Below are 20,514 nucleotides of genomic sequence, written 5' to 3' on the forward strand. Positions count from 1 at the left end.
AAAAATAGACAAACTGGACTTCATGAAAATTAAAACATTTTATGCATCAAGGACACTATCAACAGAGCAGAAATGCAACACATAGGAGAAAATATTTGAAAATCACATATCTGATAAGGGATTAATATCAGAATATGTAGAGAACTCCTATATTAAGCATACTCATTGTGAAATCTCTATCTAAAAATTCCATTACATGAATCATCTGTGTAAGTCTCTTCCTCTTGGGTGCAGTTTCTCTTGATTTTCTATCACATGGTTTTATCTTTTCCTGTGCCTGTTTTTTATTTAGATTAAATACCAATAAATGTACATAAAAAATTGTAGAGAGACAGTTGGTGTCCTAACAATTTTTTCTTCCTCTATAAAAATGTTACTTTATTTCTGGGAGTGGGTAAGGGCACTAGTAATTTGCATCATCTAAATCAGATCAAGATTTGAAATAATTTGAAGCTGGTTTTCAGTCCCTGAGTAGGCTGGTCTATTTCGGGTTCATCCTTCCTCTTAGATTTAATCAGGTATTATTCCCCTCTTTGTGGGCCTTGAACTCTAGTTTTTCCCATAGGCTTCATGATCCTGAGCATCTCTATTTAGCTGCTCAAGCTTTTAGCCAATTTTATTGGAAATAGTAGATACTTGGATCTACAGGAAATGGCAGACACCTCTAGGGGAAAAGCACTTCTAAACGTCAGACCCATCTCTCTTGAAGGTCCTTTGAGTTGGTCTCATAGTTTTCACTATATCAGCATTACAAAGCCGCAAAGAGATTTTCGTTTCTATTTCAGCCAGTTTCTCTAATTGTTCTCAGTAGGAGGGATGGTCCAAACTACTCAGTCTACCATTATTACCAGAAGTCAAACTTCATACGTTACTTTTCAAAAGTATATTTAACTGTGAAAGTAAATTTCCACAAAGTGGTATGCAGAATTCCTCATTTTCCTCTCCAGTCTAGCCGAGTCAAAATTGCATTTTAACCAGCATCCCAGCCCACTGTATAGAAAAATAAAGAACTGGAGAGATACTCTTATTTATATAATAATAATTGGCCATCAGTCATAAAGTAACTACTACTTTACAGAAAAGTTAATGCAAGTATCTGTTTTCTAAACAAAAGTTCCTAGTATATTTACATCTTTAAAATGTAGTTCGGTAAAAGGAAAGACAAATATAAAGCAAACTTCTATAGTTTCAAAATGATCTTTCTTAAATGGATAAGCAAATATAGTGACATAATTTTACACATGAAAAACATATTATCTTTCTCATCTTTTACTTAAATGTAAACTGTCATTTTAAAACATGACTAGGAGATCTATATCTATATTTGTAAAATATGAAATGAAAAGAACCAAATCAAGAAAATCTCATCTTATTAATAAGATTAAGATGTGTTACAATGGGAAACTATCCAATAACAGAAATCATTTTATCTTTTCTGTACTAATTTGGGATTTTTATTTAGTGAGTTGTTAGATCAAAGAATTATAAGATTGTGGGCTGGCCCCATGGCATAATGGTTACGTTCAGTGCACTCCACTTCGGCAGCCAAGATTCAGTTCCTGGGCACAGACCTACACCACTTGTCTGTGGCCATGCTGTGGTGGCAACCCACATACAAAATAGAGGAAGACTGGCACAGATGTTAGCTCAGGGTGAATCTTCCTCAGCAAAAAAACCAAACCGGGAATTATAAGATCAAGATAAATGGCAAGAGTAAACATTATAGAACATATTTAAAACTTATCCTAATGAATCTTAGTTAAAATTTCCTAATGGTGAGCTTAAAATTTCATGTTTAGGAAGAAATGAGAAATAATTTTATTCTCGTACAAACATAACCCCCAGTGGCATGTTAGACAGCTTATACTTCTCCTCAAAACTTTAAATGTTTATAGCCAGTTCTCACTGAGTTTTTGCTTAGCCAAGCAATACATATTAACTTCTATTAAATGAGACATTAGTGTCTTTTAACCCTTTAATGTCTGAAAATACAGTCTTATTAATTTCCTTTTAAGATCTTCAAAACACAACATAATTTTCTTGTATAGTCCTACTGGAAGGAACAGAGTATACAATCATACTCCCTTCAGTTATATGCTAGCTTTCATATGATATTGCTTTGCCTAATCATCCCAAGATGATTAGGAACATCTTAATCAATTTTTTATTTCTCTGTTATTTGTTTTTACTTATTGGTTAGTCATCTTCATAAAACTTCTGCAGTCTTTAATCTTTTAAGCCAATCTAACTGCAATGTTTCCCAGCACTCTATTCTTCTCAGAATCTTCATCTCCAGTAAAAAGGTGACCTTCAATTGTGCTGTTCAATCCTCATGGGATTTTGAGTCATTGACTTAGTCTGCCTCTTAAAACCAATGTTTGTCTTTTTTCCTACCCTATAACTGACCCTCTTTGTAAAACTTTATATGAAACATTTTACAAAAATCAAATCCAAACTATATGTTACTAGGGAAAAACAAAGCCAAGAAGGTAAATCAACAAGGTTAAAAGAGAACAACCCAACGACTCAGAATTTGGGACCATTCTGATATTCAATTCAAGTTATTTAGGCCAAGCATACTTTGCTTTGGCATGAATTGCATGCATAGGCTCTTTGATTCTGAATTCTAAACATAAATGTATCACGCTCTGCTGTCTACCTCCAAAATACTACTCTTGAGCCCATAGATTAACCCTTAATAAGAACTTTCTGGGCATCTCTACAACACTGAGTTTGACGATGACAATGTGGGTTTTTTAAAAGAAAATTGTGTTGCTTAATTTAACACATATTTTAAAGTATGTACATAATTTTCCTGTACTTTCTGGTATTCCGTTCTCACTCCAGCACAATTTATCCTTCTCAACATTAAAGTCAGGGAATCTGTCCATTAGTTCCTCTCATGCAGACAAAGATTGTACTACTCAGCAATACCTGAAGTACTGTTTTCACCAAGATTTCCAATAATAGGTTCTACTTGTCCTCATAAAAATAATCTACAGTGTGGAGAACACTATAGTGTGGAGATCATTAGCAGAGTTCATGATTGGTAATCTCTCCCAGCTACGATGTGAATTAGGCGAGAAGACATAATGCTGGGGTGAAGTCCAGGGGTTCAATAAAAGAAATCATTATTATTAAGTGAAAAATAACTAATATTTAATTTGGCAAAATTTCATGCCTGAAGGGCAGTTAATTTTAATGCATTTTATTCACATTTTTATGGAAATATTGAGACAAAAATCTCATGGGAATAATATTAAAATCAATGAAAGTAAAATGTTGGGGAAAATTCGCCACATTAGAAACCTATTGCTGTAACCATAAAATTTCAGATGTTTCTCACATTTCCTTTCTGGGGCTCGAAAAGAGCCTAAGACTTGAATTAGGGCTTAGAAGGTATTCTTTTCTCCTCTCTGTAAAAATGAGAAGATACAGGAGGTTGAAAGAAAAAGGACTGTTTGGACTCCCTTCCCTCTATGATGCCACTTCCAACATAAAAAATCTAAATTTTAGCTCACCAAATAATGTCTGAAGAAAAAGAATCAAAACAAGTGTGCAAAGCACTTTAGGCATTTTAATTACACTTTTTGTTTGCTGCATATTTTCTCCTTTGTTTGAGGACTTGCACTGGGAAAGGAAGCTGTGCCTCAGAGAAACAATCCCCAGAATGCACCATGAATTGTGCTGCATTTGAAGCCTCTGCTCATTAAGAACACCTATGAGTTTCTTCTTTGTTTTTTAAGAGGGTAGAATCCAGTAATATCTCAAATGCTCAGATCTCTCCCCAGACATCATTTTTCTAACAGTCCAAGAGGAGCTGATTCAAGGTCAGAGGTCATAGGCTGTGCTCCATTTGCCAGCTGGCAGTAAGCTCCAAGGACAGAGGGTGCAAGAAGCGTGACGATTCCTCAAGATGCTCATTCACAGAGCATTGAGAGTATCCCCACGGATACCTCAGAAATACTCATTTTATCTCAGTTTGCTGGGTTGGAGAAAAGGGGCTCAATTTTCTAAGGAAGCTTTGCAGAGCTTCACATGCTATGATCCTATCCCACTGAAGCTGACTTTATTTTATACTAACACAATAAAGCTTAAGAAAGAATAAAAAGTTTCTATTATAGATAAAATTATCTGCCCTGTAACTCAGAACAGAGCAATATTGACTAAAAGGGAAACATCTGGAACCTCAGTTGAGGGAGAAACAGTGGCTAGTGTGAACACTTTATCTGGAGTGATAAGAAAACTTCCAAACAGAGGGAAATCATATTAAAATGTTGATCTACAGTCATTTTGAGTGAGTTTTTTCCTCTCCCAAACTTCTTCCTCAGTTTTTGTGCACTGGTCCCATACCACACTCAGAATTTGACTGTTTTTCCTTTCGTAAATGGCTAAACTGAGACACTGTGTATAAGAAATGGAAAGTGACAAGATATGACCAAACCATTGGAAATCAATCCAAACTAAATGTGCTTCTTAACTATAAGTGAACAGTTGAAAACAATCCTCTTTTATAGCCATGGAGATAAATACTCTGTTTTTATTAGGAAAAAATTGCTTTGGACTGAATAAAGTCATTTGATTAACAAGTCAAAGCAGATGGTTTATTGATGTTTCAGAAAGGAGTTTACAAGGTCTAGTGAAAAAAGAGACCCATCTCTGAATTAACAAATTACCCTGCTATATAGGACATTGACAGTTCACTGCTAATAGATTTATGGGCTACTGCTGGGTGTTTCATCCCTATTTGGTTTATTATGATAAAATATTGGGGCATGGGTAATCTATAGCCTTATTGCAATATACTATATTGACCTTTGACCTTTAGGACCTGACAGCAAAACTATGTATTAGATTTTTAATTTGTCTTAATCTAACAGGATCAACATCAGTTGTTGTGTGGTTTATTTTGAAGAGGCTATGCAGTGTAACTAAGATGTGGCATGCTGGCTTGGGATTTGCTAAAACTCAATAAGTTAGCTCTCAGAGATTCTAAGAGTCACATGTTATGATCCAGAAGTCACTGGCAAAATGGCATGTGGTTTGAGTAAAGAAAGTATCTATAAGAAATATCATTGGGGCTGGCCCCGTGGCCGAGTGGTTAAGTTCGCGCGCTCCGCTGCAGGCGGCCCAGTGTTTCGTCGGTTCGAATCCTGGGCGCGGACATGGCGCTGCTCATCAGACCACGCTGAGGCAGCATCCCACATGCCACAACTAGAGGAACCCACAACGAAGAATATACAACTATGTACCGGGGGGCTTTGGGGAGAAAAAGGAAAAAAATAAAATCTTTAAAAAAAAAAAAATATCATTGTTCGACTCAGAAGGAAATACTTTTGTCTCTTGGGAAATTTCAGAATCTTTGTATTTGAGAATAGATTTCAATAAATTTAATTTTTATTTCTAGAAGTTCTTTTTTTTTCAGTCTGCCTGGATATTTGATACATCTGTTTTCATGTTTTCCATTTCTTCTTTTATGTCTTTAAATACTTAGAAAAGTTATTTTATAGTCTCTATCCGATAATGCTATTATTGAAAATTCCTGGGCATCTAATATTGCCATGTGTGTCTGCTGACTCTTAGGATGGATTGCTTTCTTTCTGTACTTGCTAATTATGGGTTATGAGCTCATTTTTTAGCAGGGTTCTATTTGTGGGAATCCTTGGATGAGGGTATGTCTCTCCAAAATTTTTACTTTTTCTTCTTATAGGTGCTGCATGGATCTTCCCAGCCTAGGTTGACTTTTTATGTAAATTCCTCAGTTTGGGAGTTCCTGAACCATGCAAGCAAAGTAAATATAACCTCAAATTAGAATGAGGGCAGGCCCCTGGCTATACATACCTAGAGGAAACTAGATATTTCATTTCTCTCTCTCTGTTTCTCTCTCTCTTTACTCCTATCCCCTTAATGCAGAGCCCAGGGCTAATCAGACAAGTTTTCTTGAGTTCTTACTATCCAATGAAAAGATGGGGTTTTTTTTAGTTTTGTCCTTTCACCTGGGGTGTAGTCTTAGAGGATTTTGGTTTTATATATGGGAATCTTAGCTACTATTCTGCGCCTTTCACAGCTCCAAGTCTTACATGGCAGTTAAAACCATAGACCCTTGGGTACTGAGATTGGCAAATTCCTCCTGACAGCTACAGTGTCAACTCACACTTACTTAATTTCTTTATCATCTCACTTTTAGGCTTCTGGGAAATAATTTCCCTTACTTTCTTGTTACCTTAGTTATACATTCGAAAGAATTCTTTTAATAGTTTATCCAGAAACATTTGTTAGCAGTTTTCAGGTTAACAAATCCACCAAATTATCAGGACTGGTAGTCAGAATCTTGTTTCCTAAATGTCCCTTTTCACATAAATGAATTAGGTAGAAGCAGGCAGGAAACCTAAGGATCAGAAAATTTTTTTTTTTTTTTTGAGGAAGATTAGCCCTGAACTAACTACTGCCAGTCCTCCTCTTTTTGCTGAGAAAGCCTGGCCCTGAGCTAACACCCGTGCCTATCTTCCTCTACTTTATGTGGGACGCCTACCACAGCATGGCGTGCCAAGCGGTGCCATGTCTGCACCCGGGATCTGCACCGGCGAACCCCGGGCTGCCGAGAAGCGGAATGTGAGAACTTAACCACTGCGCCACCGGGCCAGCCCCCAGGATCAGAAAATTTCTCCCACCAACTTTACTCACTTTATAATACATTTAATGAATGACCTGATACATTGACTTAGCCTGCATCTCTCATACATAATTGCATGTTTCTTCTACTCAGTCTATTTTCTATATTCTGGATATAGGGTTCGATATTTTGGGACAGTATATAGAATGACATGCTCATAGACCTTTTTAAAACTCCCATGCTTGAATCCAGGGACTGCTTTAAGTGGTTAGTTTTATATAAATTATCAAATCATCAAATTTTCATGATATAGTAAACATTTAGCTTGACATGGTATTTTCAAAGAGATTTTTACATAGATCACTCCAAATATGAAAATCATTGTATTAAATGAGCTTACAGATACATTTCAGAAACGTGCAGGCCTTTAAACATTTCCGCTTTTCCACAGGAGCAATTACTAACCAACAAATACAGCTAAGGTTTCACCTTCTGTGATTTCACCTTCTGTGGTTCTTATGTTCCTTGCTGCCGTAATACTGGATGCAGGAATCTGCTTGTGGCCTCACATATATTGACGCCACCAACAGATTACCTAACCAAAATACAATGAAAAAGAAGTGATAAAAGGTAAGAGTGAAGATTACAGCTTTGATAGATATCTATACTTCTTCCAGATAGAGGAAAGATCAAAAAGAGGATGAGGAAAAAGCCAACAATGAAGAAAGAAGGAAAAAAATGATGAAATAATACATTTTTTACAGATTTTCTTCCAAGAGATCATGAACATATTTCAGAAAATATGTTAATTTTATGGCATGTTATTTAGTATAAAATATTTAAATTCTTTTTCTTACTCTGCTTTTGGAATTGTACTTATTACAAAGATGAGAGAGAAATGACTTATTGATAAAGTAATTCAAAGGCTCTACAAAAACTGTTTTTTGAAGTATAGGAAATGAAGTTACTGTTGCCTTATCCATATGGTCAGTGGACACTATATCAGCAACATTTTTCTGATCTTGTCTCTCAAACTTAAACTTTTGCTTTGAGCATTCCATGGAAAGTCAGAGCAAAGGATCCACTTAGAAAAATGCTATTTCAAATTTTAGTTTTGTAAATATGGGATCAAAATTATTGAACTGAATGGGAAGACTGGTACACAGATATTTCTATTCTTGCCCATTTAATTATCCCAAAGGACTTCTACTCTTACTTAGCAACTCAACTTTTTATTTGAGTATGGGGTTCTTATTCAACTTTGACACTTAGACATCACCTGATGATTTCTGCTTATGGTTCACAGTCTCTGGTTCAAAACACACATACACATACACAAACCCTACATACTTTATACTGGAGCTAACACTCAATTCTGCCATTCTGTAAATTTATTGTTTTCTGCTCAGCTTCAAAAAAGATGAAGAATGAAAGCAGGGCAGTTTTAAAAACATGACTAAGATATTGTGACAGTTTATTCTGAAGCTAGAGGAAGCAATGGACTAGTAGTTGTTGTCTTTCAAAAATCATACTATAAACTATAACTCTGATACAAGAATAAAAAGTCACTTGATTTTGAAAAATTATCCAAAAGAAAATGAATCAGATGGTGTTTTCCTTAGGAAAATCAGAGGAAAAGGCTGAGTTATTTTGAATTGTTGGAAGGGAAAATATCTGAAATCAGGGAGTATGTGTTAATTTGTACCAAATTTTAGCTCTGCAGTGGTGCTAAACAATATCTGCATCTGAGGATGACATGGTAATGAATGGGACATGAAAGCATCTTTTATTGCCTCTCCCACTTTTCTTTAGTGACTAGTGGACAGCTGGATACAGAAATTCTTATGATTTGTTCTGCAGCCCCTCCCCCACCCCCTACTGTAATAAGATCTGCAGAAATAATTTAAAAGGCTGACAGATAATTTAGTGTTTTCTCTAAGCCTTCTTTCCTCCACTCCCTTTACACTTTCCACAAGTACTAGTACCCTCCAAGTGAACTAATCCTACAGTAAAATATTATTTCTGGTCTTCATTCTTCTAATCTATCAACTGTCCTCAGTTTTATTTATTTTATTTACGGTTTTAGCTTAACTCTGATGGAAATTACCGTTCTTTATTTCTATCTTCTCTTCAGACTTTACTTTCTATCATTTACTCTTTTAAAGCTGCTATTTTTCTTTCTCTCCCTGCCCACTTTTCTTTTTGTTTGGCCATGAGAAGGGTATTATATAAAAGTAGACTTGTAGAATGTCAGTTTTCATTCTCTCAAAATTTTATTCAAGAATCCCTACTCTTTGGAAAAATAAACCCCGATCATCAATAATGGCCTTACATACTTGTGTAAATACATTTTTTTTTGTGAATAGAAACTTTTATTTTGTACTTGAGAATTATAGACCTGAAAATGAACCTATAGAGTAAGAATAAACAAGACTTGCTAAATGATATAGCCCATCTGAACTGTAGGATAAGAGGACACTTGAACAGCTACAAAGCTGGGCATATTGCTATAGTGACTCGAGCAGAATCTGCTATGGGTCGAGGACAGAATACTGATAATGTGATATCAAGTCTACAGAGTTAGCTTTAAACAATGGAGAAATGCAAACCTAAGCATTTTCACTTCAGTGACACGGCCTCTAATGAGATCATGGATGTGTTTCAGAAAGGTAGGGAAGCACTTCAAAATATTTGTATCTTTCAGATCTGAACTGATTGTCATGGCTAGGGTTCCTCCATTCCTTCCCCTCTTTAAACAATCTTTAAGAGTTGAGATGTGCTTATGGAGGACTATCCAATGGGCCCCCAAGCCAAAGCAACCCAGTTGTTTTGTTTTTTTGTTTTGCTGAAGAAGATTTACCCTGAGCTAACATCTGTGCCAATCTTCCTCTATTTTGTTTCTGGATCACTGCCACAACATGGCTGCTGACGAGCAGTGTAGGTTCACGCCCAGAACTGAACCTGGGCCACTGAAGTGGAGCATGCCGAACTTAACCACTAGGCCACAGGGCTAGCCCCAGAAACCCAGTTTTAAGAGCAAGGGTTGCGATAAAAGGCACAGGAAGATGTAAGTGCCAGATGCACTGAATAACTCTGTAGTTTAACCAAGTCCTCCAAGTAACTCTGGGATGAACCTGTAATGCTGTCCCAATTTCTGCCACTCCCAAATTAGCATAAATTCCATTTTATCAGTTGCCCATGGCTTGTCTTTCATCTTGAGCTTTTAACCTATAAAGATAAGTGAAGGTATATTTAAAGGTGGGAAAAAACTTGGAGGTTTGTAGCCACAAATGAGTCAAATTTATGATGGAAAGGAAGGTTGCAGTTATGACTAGACATGGCGGGATATTATATTTTTGAAAAGCAAACTGTTAAAAAGAATATTATTAATAAAATGAAGTGAATAAATGAGAAATGAATAAAAGAATTGTATAGTAAATAGAAAAGAGGGGAGAATGAAAGGATATAACATACTAATCATCAAGGAAGTCAGACAAAATAGACAAAAAAGCAAAATAAAATAATGCTCAATAGGGGATTTAAAGGAAATCAGAAAGAAGTAAAAATAGATTTAGAAGGGAGTGGGATAGGACCACTACAAAGCACAACAAATGAGATTTGGCAGGAATGTTAAATAGTTCTTTTGCTTAGCCTCCTCTAAAAAAGCTAATAATAACAAGAAAATAAAGAACATTATAAAAGACACCAGTAATTGAAGCCAATAGTTGAAAAAAACTATAAACCTAAAGGATTAATAAAGAGATTAGAAATAATAATTATATGTAACTGTATTTGAATCTACAGATTTATATGAAGTAGTCTCAAGGATGAACAACTATAGAACACCCATAATTAATCTTGGAGTCCAGAGCTAAACTCACTATCACTAAAGGACCAACAAAAAAACAAACAAAAAGATTCTGCCTCCACATGCTCAAGATAACAAAATTTGAAATCTCGTGTTACACAGCGTGGCACTGGCACCATGAAAACCATGAACTCACTGCTAATTCATATATAAAAAGCTAAGAGAAAGATGACTGACTGATTACTAGTAACCTTAAATTTTCCTAAATAATCCTTATCAAGTAAACCATACATGCTTTTCATAGAATTTAGGATTTATTTAATAGTGACTATTTAGAATGGGGAGAGCAAAAATATTTGGATATCATCGAGCACTTTGCAATACCTAGCTATTGTTTTAAACACTTCTTGTGACATTGAATAGATTCTAAGAAAATAAAATTATTATGGCCTGGTTTCTATATGACAGAGTCTGTAAAGGTGACACTGAAGTCCCACCACTTCATTTTGATCACATATTGCCTGGTTACATGCAGTTGCAATGAATTCAGTACAAAAGAAAGTGAACTTAAAGCTCATAGTACCATATGTTAGAATTTGATTAATAAGCCAGGAATAAAGAATCGTGATCTATGGTAAAAGGAATGATAATAGGAAAACCATAAGAAATGGAGTTAAACCCCACATTATTTTCCCTTTTTATCAGTGTCTAAAATAAGCACTAACTCTTTTGTTTTAAGTTAATGGAACACATATCCTACTCCTAGGTTTTATGCAGAAGGAAAAGATGTGATTCTTTTGAAATTTCTTATCCAAATTTTGTAGAAGTAGCTATGGAGGAAAATGAGTTAGGAAGAAAAAAAGAAAACATTTAAAACTGGCATTTAGAGATATTTGCAGCGCTTAGGGATGCTTCAGAAACCCATATGAGGATACCAATTTAAAAGATACTGCAGATTCGGGGCTGGCCCAGTGGCATAATGGTTAAGTTCCTGTGCCCCACTTTGGCAGCCCAGGGTTTGTGAGTTCAGATCCTGGGTACCGACCTACACACCACTCATCAAGTCATGCTGTGGCGGTGTCCCACATACAAAACAGAGGAAAACAGACACAGATATTAGCTCAGTGACAATCTCCCTCAAGAAAAAGAGGAAGATTGGTACAGATGCTAGCTCAGGGCCAATCTTCCTCACTGGAAAAAAAAAAAAACGGTACTGCAGATTCTATTATGAATACCTTTATAAATGTCACCATCATTGCAAAGGAAAGGAACAAGACTCAGTGAACTCAAATTATGATGAAAAGATTAGAGGATAAACATTAGACGAAGTTTTCCAAATGATCTAAATGGTGTTATATTTTGTACTCATAGTTTAGCGTACTTGCTTTTTTTCCTATACAATGTAGAAGTGGATTATAATAATTAAAAAAATGGATATAGAGATCTCATTCCATGATTAAGATATGTGAATGAAAATAATAAAACTGGAAAATATGGAAATCCAATGCCATAATTAGGATAATTCTATAACTATTTTAATATTTGGTTAGTTAAATAAAATTATGAAATATAAGGCACAATAATCTGAGGTTAGGAAAAAATTATTAGGGAAATTCTCTGAAGAGATAGCACAATTGAGTAACTTAAACGATGAAGACAAAAATAGAGGAGCCAGACTCAGCACAAATTACCTGTTTGTTAAAGTGAAGTAGTAATTGTATCTTCAAAATGATGAATTCCTGAAATAATTATACAAAAGGAGGCAATCAATTCTAATCTTAACTTTCATAGGAATAGCAAGAAAATATCCCCCATCATCCTCCAAGTGGTCCCTAATAATACTTTTCAGAAGCTATGACAAACTCATATAGTAGGATAATGTAAATTTAGGTAATAACCATGGTTCGTGATAAGTAATTCATTCACCCTAAAAAGCAGTAAAGTCTGATAAATCAGAAAACATATACACATATTATGAATGTCAGATCCACAGTAAGTTATAAGGACTCCTAGAAATCTCTAACTTTTTGAGATTTGAAGCATGGTGGACAACCACTCTATCCCACAAAACATACTTTGGCATTAGTTTTGGAAACTGAATACCAATACTTGTTGAGCTATAGGTATGACAAAGTATAATAAGTCTTATTGTTTCTTGTACTTATGTCATAAAGCATGTTTATTCTTCTTTTGTGTGTGAGGAAGATTGGCCCTGAGCTAACATCTGTCACCAATCTTCCTCTTTTTTGCTTGAGGAAGATTGTCCCTGAGCTAACGTCTGTCCTAGGCTTCCTCTATTTTGTATGTGGGATGATGCCACAGCATGGCTTGATGAGTGGTGTGTAGGTCCACACCCAGGATCCGAACCATGAACCTTTGGCTGCCAAAGTGGAGCATGCGAACTTAACCACTACACCAACGGGCTGGCCCTCCAAGAGTTTATTCTTACTAGGACTATACTGATAATTCAAAATGGAACATTGTAACATATTCTACCAAAATCTACATTAAAAATCAACATTAGGGGCCAGCCTGGTGGTGCAGCTGTTCAGTTCGCAAGTTCTGCTTTGACGGCCCAGGTTTGCCGGTTTGGATCTGGGTGCGGACCTATGCAGCACTTACTGAGCTATGCTGTGGCAGGCGTCCCAGACATAAAATAGAGGAAGATGGGTACAGATGTTAGCTTAGGACCACTCTTCCTCAGCAAAAAGAGAAGGACTGGCAGCAGATGTCAGCTCAGGGCTAATCTTCCTAAAAGAAAAAAAAAAGATCAACATCAGAATCCAAAAAATCCAGGTCTAGTAGCAAATTTCCTGAGATAAATCACATCAACTATTTTTTCCCTAGGCCTTAACTTCTAAATCATATTTATATATATGATATATATATAAATGATATATATATAAATATATGATATATATATACATATTTATATGAGTTATGTGATTAGATATTTTTATATATGTGTATATATAAATGTGTGTATTTTTTCCCCCACTAACGGCAATCAGGACCAAAGTTTTATAACTTTGTTGATCTTCTTCAGAATTTCTATAGTAGCAAAGGAGAGTATTTCTCCTCTTTGTGCACATTATAAAGAATCCAGAGCTCCTGTTATACCTTGGCAAGTAGTAAGCATGTTAGAAATAAACATATACTATGTTTAACCAAAATCTACCTTGAAGTTTACAAATATAAAATATTTTAGAAATATAATTTATTTAAAAGTGCGAGTTTCATAAGACTACTCCAATTCATGCCTATATAAAGATCAATATATCACAGGTGATGACAGCTGGGGTAAAGCAAGAAGAATGATGAAAAGAGACCATGAGAGCAAAGCTTCAGAGTGAATGAAACACCCAGAGAAATCTTGGGATTTCTTAGAGGGTGGATTTTGACTGGTTTATTGCAGAGAGGGTCAGGAGTCACAAGCTAAGGCAATAGGTCTTAGGACAAAATCTGAAGAATCAGGAAGTCTGTTTGGCACTTATACTCAAAGATGTTTCCAGGTGGTGCAGTCAGTATGAGAAATCTACCACCCACCATGATACAAACATTTAAGTTCAGAGAAATCTGTAGTTTTGCAGAATGAAATGAATGGACTAATAAAATCTTGCTACTGCAAAATATCCCAACAAAACAAAAACAAAGAAAAAAGCCCAAACAATTTAATCTCATTACCATTTAATTAAGTTTGCATTTGATTGTAACAAATATTTTGTTGCTCAGTTTATTTTTCTGTTTTGCAACCCCGTATAAAAATCATTTGATTGGGGGCTGGCCTGATGGCGCAGCTGTTAAGTGCACACGTTCCACTTTGGTGGCCCGGGGTTCTCCGGTTTGGATCCTGGGTGCAGACATGGCACCACTTGGCAAGCCATGCTATGGTAGGTGTCCCACATCTAAAGTAGAGGAAGATGGGCATGGATATTAGCTCAGGGCCAGTCTTCCTCAGCAAAAAGAGGAGGATTGGCAGCAGCTAGCTCAGGGCTAATCTTCCTCAAAAAAAAAAAAATCATTTGATGGAAATACAAGAAGGTGGTAAGGGCCAAAATTCAGGTCTGTTGTTTTTATGAAGAATATTTGGGAAGTAACTAAAATGAAAGATAACTGACGCTACCTAAGATCAGGAGCCCTTCTCAGCTACAAATACTCAAAGTGGTTCCTAATATTTTGGCTATGACACTGTGAAAGATTTAAAGATAAAATGTTATGGAGGCAGGAGAAAGCTCATGGTCAAGGGATTAGTCTTAATTTCTAAGGAAGAGATGCAGATGTTAAGACCTAAATAAAAATCAAGAAGTAGGTAACTAATGGCATCTAGGATGACAAAGATACTGAGGAATATGTGGCTTCCTAAAGAAATTAAGTTCTGGATGAGCAAAATTAGGCGTTTAATATCAACAGTAAACCACATTCTTCTATGCTTTAAATCAGTGGACATGATCAGTTTACTACCTTTTGTTGAAGTGACTGCAAAAATGACAGCTATGCCTCTGACAGATGGGTAAGGATCAAATTATGACAGTGGTACCTCAAGGAATATAAAGAAGGCATCCTCTTGGAATTTGCTATAACATGTCTAAGACAATGTTGAACAGTATGAACTAGTTCAGGTATAGAAGCATCATGCCCCTTTTTATTTCTTGTCACAAAGTTTTTCAAAGAATTAATGACAAATATGCTTACATCTAGACTTTTAATCGCCCTGCCCTTCTGGTGTTTGGGTTCTGTATGTTATGAGTTTAAGGCTAGGCTGTCTCATAATGAATAATGCAATAACCAAGCATATGACCTAGGCAACTAGAGCCTGAACTGAGGGAACAGTTCTTGTTGCACTTTATACATTCTTGTAGTATATATATGAAATTTGCTATATTTCATATTGAAGAGCTATATCTCCACAGTGGGGAGGTTTATTGAAAGAAATGGATGGATGATATTGTGTTTAGTTTTGTAAAGATTTTGAGACTATCATATTGTGTTTGTATTCTACGCGCATTCAAGGAGCCAAATGACTAACACAAAACGTGCTCAAAGCATGGGAAGGGACCTTAGAAATGATTTGTTCCAATCTCCCACCAGATATAGGATTCTCCTCAGTTGCTCAAAAATAAAAGATCAATATATTTTATTGTTTAACACGCTTTCCCCAACAATGTGGGGTGTTTCTTTCTTCACCTCTCTGCCCTTCATGACCTTAGACATAAAAGGAAGAAATTGAGCAAGATCTCAAATATTTCTTCTAACACATTGATTCTTAACTTTGTTGCTAGTTGGAACTTACTGAGCCTAAACCTTATGTGTGCCTTCAGTATTATAAATATTTTTCAGTGTAGAAGTTAAAGAAGTAAGTATTCTTAAACCATAAAACAATGAAGATTCATAGAGACATTTTCATGTTGAGAAAACTCTTTAAAAAGCATCTATTCTATAACATTTAATATGTATATTGTGGTCATCCAGAAAAGAGATTTCTTGATTTATTATTCTGAATGACTCCTTGCCAATGGGTGATAACGTCTTAGGGTTTCCTGGTTTATCCTGTGATCACTAGAATATTGCACTGCTATAGCAATTCTGATCTGCGGGTTTTTTTTCTTTTAATTTTTATTCACTTAGGTCTCAATTACAACACATCTCAGATGTTACTCTTGTTTATGCTCTTTGTTCTAGGGCTGCTGGTGGGGGCATATGCATACATCTGCAAATAAGGCTTGCAACTTTGGGATGTAGATGTGACATAGGCCTAAGTCAGTTTTAGTAAGTAATCAAGAGAGCCTATATGTAGTTTAATATAACTGAAAATGAGAACATACTAGAAAGAATCAATTTGTGAATTTAATTTGGGAGAGAAGGGAGAAGGTTAAAAAGAGTTAAATAAGTGGCTCTAAGGCTTAGTATAAGTTATACATCTGAGGAAGGAAGGGTCACCTACATGGGATATGAAGTGGAATCAGCAGTTATGAATGGAAAGACTGGTAAAATAACTCAGTATAATTTGTTGAAGATGAATATACTTGCCTGCAGTGTTCTAAGGCTTAATCATTTTTATTACTACTTATAATTTGTCGACAGTGGTTAGGTACCAACTTGACACAAAATGAGTTCTGTCTTCTAGATGTCATTTTACTAGAGGTATGAAGAACAGACAATTCTCTTCTTTTTCTGTGGCATGCAGTATATATAGTCATAATCTTCAAAATCATTATATCATAAATTCATACCTACTTTGTTATTCATTTTCACCCTTAGGTCTTTTTGACCATTTGATGACTTTCAGATCTTGCTCCCTTTGAATACCTATTTTGTTTTATTGTTTTTCGCCTAATTCAGTAGTAGTTTCTATTCTGGAGGGTCAGAATTTCATTTTGTTGTTTCCACTCCATATTTCTAAGCTCTCTGGGTACCTGTATATTGCTCTGCTGCCCTTACTGCTATTTGCGTCATCTCCCAATTTAATATCATCTGTGAATTTCATTAACATTGCTTTTTACTCCTTCTTCTACATCATTAATGCAGCAGCTATATAAGACAGGACATAACACTGATCCTTGCAGCACCTAGACATAGTCCCCAGCTTTATACATTTTCATTTATGGCTTATCAATTTTTTTATGGTTCTCCAGCCAGTTTTGAATCCATGTGACTCTGCCTATACTCACGACAATTTGAATTAATTGTGCACAGATGTCATGAGACACTGCATCAAGCCTTCTCTAATTTGAGAAATGCTACATCTATTGTATTTTTTCATCTAATGCTATTATATCTAAAAAATTCACATTTTCAGACTAGCTTTAAATTTACAATTCTATTGATCTCTACATATTTACTCCTCTTTTAATATTTGTACCATTATTTTCATGCAATAAATACAGGTGACACAATGATGTTTATTTTTTGAACATTCCTTTTTTTAAACTTTTTACTTTGGAATAATTTTAGATTTACAGAAAAGTTACAAAGAGCAGTGTGAGTTCCCTTATATCCTTACCTCCCAGCTTTCCTTAATATTATCTTAAAGAGCCATGGTACACTTGTCAAAACTAAAAAGTTAACACTCATACAATACTATTAACTAAACTACAGACTTCATTCAGATTCCACCCATTTTTCTACTACTGTCCTTTTCCTATTACAGGATTTAGGATACCACATTGCATTTAGTGGTCATGTCCTCCTAGTCTCCAATGATCTAAGACAGTTTCTCCGTCTTTCCTTGTTTTTCATGATATTGACACTTCTGAAGAGTGCTGGTCAGATATTTTGTAGAATGTCCCTCAATTTGGGTTTGTCTGATGTTTTCTCACGACAAGACAGGGGTTATGATTTTTTGGAAAGACTACCACAGAGGCAAAATGCCCTTCTCGTTGTGTCATACTGGGGGTATATGGCATTAGCAGGATTTATTACTGGTGACACTAACTTTGATCATTTGGGTAAGGTGGTATCTGGCAGGTTTCTCCACAGTAAGTTAGAAATTTTCCCTTTCCTCACTCTATTCCATGCATTCCGACTGAGAATTATTACAACGGTCTCAAAGGAGTAAAAATTCATTCTTGGCAGCAAAAAAAAGTCTAACTTGCTTTATGCATAAAACATGGATATACATATAGTACATAAACATGTACAGTATATTTGTGGTATTAAAATTTCATCAGGGGTGTGAGGGCTTTAGGAAAGAATATCTAAAAAGTCTTGTGTGTGTGTCTATGTGTGTGTGGGGGGGGGGATGATAAAAGAAAAAAAAAAGGTCTGTCAAATATTGTTTTATTCATCGGAAGCAAGTCCCTAAGCCCAGCCTAAATTCAAAAGGAGGAGAATTAAGCTCTACCTCCTGGAGGAGGGAATATCTACATAAACCTTTTGGAATTTTTCTGTAAGAACATTCCTTTTTTTTTTTAAGTCATCATTTTGGTCCATTTTCTTTCAATAGTTTGGGTTTGTGTTTCTATGTTAGTTTGGGTCTTCCAAGAAGCAGATGCCAAAATGGGATTAGACATGCAAAAGATTTATTAGGTGATTTACCTATAAAAAGTGAAGAGAAGTAGGGGCTGGCCCCGTGGCCGAGTGGTTAAATTCGTGCGCTCCGCTGCAGGTGGCCCAGTGTTTCGTTGGTTCGAATCCTGGGCGCGGACATGGCACTGCTCATCAGACCACGCTGAGGCAGCGTCCCACATGCCACAACTAGAAGGACCCACAACAAAGAATATACAACTATGTACCGGGGGGCTTTGGGGAGAAAAAGGGAAAAAATAAAATCTTTAAAAAAAAATAAAAAAAATAAAAAACAAAAAAGTGAAGAGAAGGGAGCAAGAAGGCAAGAGAGCCTTCAGACTGTGATACAGTTCTGGTACCTGCAATGGAGAAAGGGAAGGAAGGAGGCCTGGGTAAGACGAGTCTAAGACTGCAGCGCAGTTCTAAGGAAAGTTTTGGCCCAGCCAATGAGGAGTCCTTCAGCAAAAGTATCCCATTAAAGAAGTCCTGCATCTCATAGGAAAGGACCTGCATTTCAACCCCACCATATGCAGTCATTGCCTGGAAAGATCACTTGGGAATTATGGCCTAGGTACAAACTTGAGAGTGGATTCTAAAAGGTAACATCTGGGGCCATCAGTCAACTATGTTCCCTGCAGCAGGAGATCTAAGCAGTACATTTTCATGCCCATCACTGTCCATACTTTTATGCAGTCATATTAAAACACCAGAAATTATTTTTGAAAGAATATTACCTAATTCTTTCCCCATTCTAGTATGTTTTTACTTTTTGTTTGCTTTTCTAAACATAGCTGCATACAATAACAAATAATATCTTAGAAACCGAAACTTTGTTTTTCCATTTAAAAATATTAATTTAATGGGGCTGGCCCTGTGGCCTAGTGGTTAAAGTTCCACGTGCTCTTCTTCGGCAGCCCAGGTTTGAAGGTTTGTATCCCAGGCGTGGACCTACACCACTTATCAGCCATGCTGCGGCAGCAACCCACAGACAAAATAGAGGAAGACTGGCACAGATGTCAGCTCAGGGCTAATCTTCCTCAAGTGAGAAAAAGACAAAGATTGGCAATGGATGTTAGCTCAGGGAGAATCTTTCTCAGGAAAAAAACCTACTGCTTTAATGACTTCTGGCATTTATAAGTAGTAAAGTATCTCAAATTAGATACCCTTTCAACAATAACAATTATGAATTCTGACTAAAATATAAGAAAAAAACCATTTGAAGCCACTGTGAAGTGATCAATAGCAGGTAGAAACTGAAGGGGATACAATCCTTCAAAGAACAGAAGCCAATAGGTGATATCCACATCTTTCCAACTTTTTTCTAAGGTTATTTCTCAGTCTGAATGGTGAACAGGGAATAGAGCTTAAGCAGAAAGCAGTAGATTTTTGGGCTGAGTCGTCAGAAGTTGGAGTTTAAGGCTGCTAGAGCAGCTGGAAATTGATAGAGGGAGTCTCCAAAAAGGGGAAGCCATGGAGAGTTGGGTGAGGCAGAGAGAGCAGCTCCAAAATCTGCATAATACCTCCCTGCAAATCCTTGACTGACTCCTGAACTCTGCATGTGCAGGGTGAGATCCAAGAAACCTAGAGGGAAGCAACAGCTAAAAGGCTGAAATACCTTCAGTGGCTACCCAGTAATGATGAGTCAGAGTTTAAGGGGTGAATCCCTTAAAGTTAGGCCACAATGAGATACTACATCTTACCCATGTGGATGGCTACTATAACAAAAAGTGGAAAATAACAGCCTTATAAAGGAAATCCTCACACATGGTACAACATGGATGAACTTTGAGGACATTATGCTAAATGATAAAAGCCAATCACAAAAAGACAAATACCGTACGATTCCATTTATATGAGGTAACTGGAGTAGTCAAATTCATAACAGACAGAAAGCAGAATGGTGGGTGCCAGGGGCTTGGGGGAAAGGGAATGGGGAGCTGTTGTTTAATTGGTATAGAGTTTCTGCATTGCATGATAAAAAAAGAGTTCTAGAGATTAGTTGCACAACAATGTGTACTTAACACTACTGAACTAGACACTTTAAAAAAATGGTTAAGATGATAAATTTTATGTTATTTTACCACAATTT

General features: G+C 36.1%; 1 long non-coding RNA gene across 1 annotated transcript in view; it reads right to left on the reverse strand.

Annotated features, from left to right (window-relative positions):
- The window catches only part of LOC139082467 (uncharacterized), a 135,169-nt gene that overhangs the window by 97,379 nt on the left and 17,276 nt on the right, over window positions 1-20,514 (reverse strand). Inside the window, exon 3 of the long non-coding RNA XR_011538497.1 lies at window positions 12,113-12,160. This is a non-coding gene — a long non-coding RNA (uncharacterized lncRNA). The remainder of the gene's footprint in view (window positions 1-12,112; window positions 12,161-20,514) is intronic.

Source organism: Equus przewalskii, chromosome 3 (assembly GCF_037783145.1).
Source record: "Equus przewalskii isolate Varuska chromosome 3, EquPr2, whole genome shotgun sequence".
Lineage (NCBI taxonomy): Eukaryota > Metazoa > Chordata > Mammalia > Perissodactyla > Equidae > Equus > Equus przewalskii.